The 5,866-nt window shown below is 26.8% G+C and overlaps 1 long non-coding RNA gene across 1 annotated transcript; it reads left to right on the top strand.

Annotated features, from left to right (window-relative positions):
- Positions 1–569: 569 nt before the first annotated feature.
- On the top strand, positions 570–1,469 carry LOC149513111 (uncharacterized). The gene is made up of 2 exons (XR_016330838.1): positions 570–1,080; positions 1,186–1,469. It is a non-coding gene; the product is annotated as an uncharacterized LOC149513111 (long non-coding RNA).
- The last annotated feature ends 4,397 nt before the right edge of the window (positions 1,470–5,866 follow it).

Raw genomic sequence — 5,866 nt, 5'->3', positions numbered from 1 at the left:
ATTTTTATTCTTTAAGGAAAATTGATACTCTCAATTTTTCCTTAAAACATTTTTTTTATTTTTTTATTTTTAAATAAAATTTATATTTTCAACTTTTTTTCAAAAATACTTTTTTCTGAAATTTTTATTTTTTTAGGAAAATTAGTATTCTCAATTTTTACTTAAAAATATTTTTTGAAATCTTTATTTTCAAGGGAAATTGATACTTTTAACTTTTCCTCAAAAATACCTTTTTGAAAATTTTATTTTCAAGAAAAGTTGATACTTTTCAACTTTTCCTCAAAAACATCTTTTTGAAAATTTTATTTTCAAAGAAAATTAATACTTTTAACTTTTTCATTAAAAAACATTTTTTTGACAATTTTTTTTATTCATTTATCTTTTTTTATTCATAAAAAATGATAAATAATGAGCAAAATGACAAAAATAGACAAAGAATACCCCAAACAATTCGTGACTTGGCTCTAGAAAATTACCGCAGCTCGATTTCACACACAAGAAAACGACTCGGTTTGGAGCTCAAATGGCACAGAGCTGGATTGGGCAGAAGATCAGGCTAAGCGGTTGGATCGGATTGCCCAATTTTGATGCATGGATCCTTGAAATGGGTCAAAAGGAACCCATTTTCTTTAGTTAAAATGGCACCGCTTGATCGAAGCTATAAAAGCCTTCCTTTAAACTTTATTTTCCATTTTACAAGTTTTTTCCTCACTTTACAATTTCTACTCGGTCTCTCTCTCTCTTTCTAAGAAGGGATGAAGGTTGGTTGGAAACTCCACAAGTTTTTAAACCCCGGTGAAACGCTATCGTCGCTGGCCCCTCTGGTCACCTTCAACCACTGTTATTGATGACAATTCAAGCCCAAATTTCACTCAGAAAATTGTTTTGGCCTCTTCTTTCACATGGTGTATTTAGTTTACCACAAAAACGTCTCCATTTATGTAGATCAAGATTTTAAGAGCGTGGACTCAAATGCTCGAATCTCTCCTGATGCTACTCATTTGGCCACTATTCCACAACATGTTCTTCCTCTTTTCCTAGGTTGCCTTGTTGATGACTTGAAAGCCCTAAAAACCCTTGGTAAGAGTACTTATTGGAAACCTAAAAAATCTTTATTTCTGACTTTCCCTTAGTTTCTGACTTTACTTGATCTGTTATTGGATTTTCACTGATGCGCTTTACTAGCAATGGGTGAATTCTGATGGGAGATGGATGATGGTGGTATGGTGGAGTAAGGTTCGGCTGCTACGGTATCTTTAAGGGTCTTAGGTAAAGTAAAACTAGTTTTTTTCCTTGATGGGATTTTGCTTCTGATTTGCTTTCTTTCCTTCTGGTTTCCCTTTGAATTTTACTACGTAATCTGACTTTGAGTCTTGCCTTTGTGTGTTACAAATGGAATGTGATTGCTGGCTATTTGTTTGTTGAATTTTTTATTGCCAATTGTCGATTTGGGTTACCAGTGATTGTTACCTCTTCTTTTTTATGTATTTGGCAAGTGCAAATAATATTTGCTAATGATTCTTAAATATGCTATATTTTGTGCTTCGAACTTTTTAGGTTCAATAAGTTGGGGTGGCTTGACTAAGTGACTATTGGGTGTTTTTTTTTTGGGAGTGTCTATGTTGGTTGGGTTGGTGATAATAGGTAAGGGGTATGGAAATTTGATAAAAAAGATTTACTGAAATTTGTTAGGATTTGTTGATATTTCTTTTCTGTTTGTTCCTAATGTGTTTCCTCCTCTTTCTCCCTATTTTGTGTGCGGTTGATGGTTTAAATAGGGTCAGTTTGAGGATTAAAAAATCATAATCTTCCCATCTTTTCATCTATTTATCCCCTCTTTTTCAAAAAATGATCCCAGTTTCAAAATTTAAAGTCTTCATCCTACCATTTGACTAGGATTGAAACTTAGCTTCTATTTATCTATTATTTATCTTTTTTTATTATTTATTTTGAAGCTTACTAAAAAATGAGTGTCTACATAAAGTATTTTTTTATATAAAAATGTCTTAAATAATATTTTTATACAGAAACGTCTTAAATAGTTTTTTTATTTTTTTATATTATGAATATTTAATAATTATTTTTTTATTTATAAAAAGATTATTTAAGGTATTTTTGTACAAAAAACACTTTAAATAATCCTTTTATAAAAATATTAAACTTAAACCTTAAAATATAAAAAGATTATTTAAAGTATTTTTTATACAAAAACCTTTGAATAATCCATTTATAAAAAATAAAATGATTATTTAAGATGTTTTTGTATAAAAAATGCCTTAAATAATGCTTTTATAAAAAAATTAACCTAAACCCTAAAAATATTAACTCTAAATCCTAAAATATAAAAAAAATTATTTAAGGCATTTTTTGTACAAAAACGCATAAAATAATCTTTTTAAGCTTTTTTTTTTTAACAAAAAACATCTTAAATAATTTTTTTATAAATATATTAACCATAAATCCTAAAATATGAAAGAATTATTTAAAGCATTTTCTATACAAACAGGTGTTTGTCAACGTATAAATAAGGTTGGTAGCCCAACCCGTCTATGGTGATTTTCGACCCTACCCGATCTCATAGGGTCGATTTTTTATTTTTTTGAAAATTAGATTTTGGGTCGGGTAATGTTAAGAAAAAATCGAGATCGAATCGGATTTGTGTTTTAGGCAAACCCGACCTGACTCAATCCGATATTATATAAAAATTATTTTTTAATTAATTATTTAATTTTTTATTTATATATATTATATATATTATATATTTATTTTTAAAAAGTAATATTTTATATTTTAAAAATAATATTTTATTAATTTTAGGTCGAATTAGTCGGGTATGATTTATACAATATCAAGTCGAGTTGGGTTTAGGTTTGAAAAAAATAAAAAATAAAAACTTTGAAAAAAATTTATACAATAAATGTGCACTTCTCATATTCTTTATATAGCTCCTAAATTTCCTGTCAAAAAACCCACATAGCAAATACCAATTTTAGCCATTAGTAAATGACAAAAATGTCCTCAATTACTTATATACAATTAACCGTTCTTTTTCTTTTAAATTTAACGATGGGAGAATTATATTGCAATCTCAGAAATGGATTTTCGAGATTGCAATTGTATTTTTCAAAATTTTCGTGAATACAAAATAATTTTCAAAATTTCATTTTTGAGATTTACATTGTATTCTCAAAAATCTATTTTTGAAAATACATAAATTTTTATTTAAATATATATTTAATTATAAACTCTTAATAATGTTTATTTTTAATTTAAATAAAATAAATACATTTAATCTTAAAATAAATAATACAAATGTGGGAATATTGGAGCAATTTTTCAAGCAAGCATGGGTGGGAGGGGTTGAGTCATGTGCCTATGCTTACTTGATCATATGTGCAAATGAAAGTGACCCATTAGTTCTCAAGCATGCATAGGTATAATGATGTTCTTGTCTTTAGACCAAAAAACCAAGAATTTCCTTTTGCCCATGCAAAACAAGAAAATAAAAAAAAAGGTGTTCTTGGTTTTTTGGAGTCTTAATAGAAAGAACAAGTTTGGGCCATGCATGTTTGAGAGTATCCATTTTAGTTTCATTTGCACACATGATCAAGTAAATGGGTCCATAAGTGTATATATTTTTAATTAAGTCATTCTTGAATAGCTCTCGGGACATGAATATGCATGAGTAAGGTTTCTAGTAATTAAAGGTAAGAAATCAACTTTCGAAAGTTCATAAAAGTTTGTGGATATGGATATCCAAAAACCTTATCCAAAATACTTTAAGACTTTTCAAAAATGAATATTCAAGAAGTTTTAAGTCTTTTTGAAAATCTATTTCGAAAAGCATTTCCAAGAAGCTTTAATGATTTTCAAAAATATATATCTAAGAAGCCTTACAGGATATCCAAGAATTTTTTAATTTTTTAAAAAAAGGATTTTTGAAAGCTTTAAAGCTTCTTGGATATCCATTTTTAAGAAGCTCCATTTCTCCTAAATCCTATTGCAAACCCTAACTTATATTCACATGATTTCAACCATAATTCAACCAAAATCAATAAAAAATAAGGTAAGAATCTTACCTTTAATCACTGAAAAACTAAAAATTACAAGTGATTTGGGGTTAATTTAATGGACATAGGGTTTTTTTTTTTTTTTGTTTTTTGGATTGAAAAATGAAGAGAGAAGAAGAAAGAAAATGTAGGAATGGAAAATAAAAAGTTGGGAGTGGGGAGTGGGGGTGTATTTAGTAGGAATAGGAAATTCATGAGTTTTGAATTTATGGTGTATTTAAAAGTGAGGTGTATAGAGTAATAAATAGAGTGCAAACAGAATTCCCCCATTCATATTAGAAGAGTGGTTCTAAATATGCCACTCAAATTTCTCTTCTTACCTTAATATATAAATTTTTAAAATATTCATATATAAAATATTAATTTTATTTTTTAGTTAATTGTAATTTTACCATTTTTATACCCAAACATTTAAGATCTTTGAAAATCCAGTTTTGAGAGCTTTAAAATGCTGTTGGAAATCCATTTTTGAGAAGCCTTCAAAATTTTTGAAAAATTTTCTTCATGCTTCAATATTTTTTTGCCAAAAATACTCATATATAAAATACCAAATTTATCTTTTAGTGAATTATAACTTTACCATTTTTACACTTTGATGTTTAAAACTCTCGAAATTCATTTATGAGAAACATGATTTCAATGAAAAAAATTTTACACCCCATTTACACTCTATAAAATGTTTAAGACTCTACAAAATCCATTTTTGAGAAGTATGATTTGGACCAAAAAACTTTCGTAAAAATCTTAATTTTTGCATGATTTCAACCTAATTAATGAATAAAAATCTCGAAATCTTATAATAAATGGAATAAAAACCTGATGATTTAGGGGTTAGTTTAATGGTTTTAGGGTTAAGTTTGTATTGAATTTGGATTAAAAGTGAGAGAATGAAAAAGAGAGTGAAAAAGATATGAAGGGAAATGTGATACTATTAGGATAAGGTGTATTTAGAAGAAATAGAGAATTATATTTTAAATATTAAGTGTATTTAATAATGTGATTAAAAAAGTGTTTTTGTTGATTGTCATAATGTATCGGTTTGGAAACTTGATCACTAAACGTAAAAATTTTGAAATCAAGAAAATGGGGAGTCATTATAATCTTTTTTAGGGTGTGATTGACTATCTAAAAATTTTATCTTTTTAATAAAATAATAAAACGAGTTTAAAGTTTATTAGAAAGAAAATTTTGGTTTATGAAAATAGAAATAGGTTCAAGAGTTAGTTATGCATAGAAAATGTTTAGCACCCCTACAATGCCTATAAAAATTGGTATCAATTAATCATGCATTATCTATAATTTTGGATAAAAATGGTCTTTATTTAAGATTAAATAATAACTCCTTTCATTTTGAAGAAAGAAAATCAATAAATACAATTGTGAAAATCTTTAGATTAAAAAAATATCATATAATTCTCCAACATATAGACAGAATTCAAAGATAATCATTGCCGTCTAAGATTTACTGCAACATTCCTTAAAAAAAATATTTTTTGCAAACGATAATTATTGGCAACTCTCCAATATTTAGGTAGAGTACTAAAAATTATCTTCCTTGAAATGTTTTTTTAATTTTATTTTTTTGAAATCAAATTTTTGAAAACCTTTTTATGCAGTAAAAATGAAAAATGCTATAGTTAACTATAAATGTCAATAAATAAAATATATATATGCATAATGAGTGCAAACATTGATAGAAAAAGGGATATATGCAAATGCATGTCATAAGCGATAATGAGATGTGACTTTGGGATCGAGTCCTTAAATATAAAAAAATCACCTGAACTCTTCAACCT

Source organism: Durio zibethinus, chromosome 20 (assembly GCF_047325235.1).
Source record: "Durio zibethinus cultivar Kanyao isolate XHJ-2024 chromosome 20, ASM4732523v1, whole genome shotgun sequence".
NCBI classification, from domain to species: Eukaryota; Viridiplantae; Streptophyta; class Magnoliopsida; order Malvales; family Malvaceae; genus Durio; species Durio zibethinus.
This window is presented reverse-complemented; position numbering and strand designations above follow the sequence as displayed.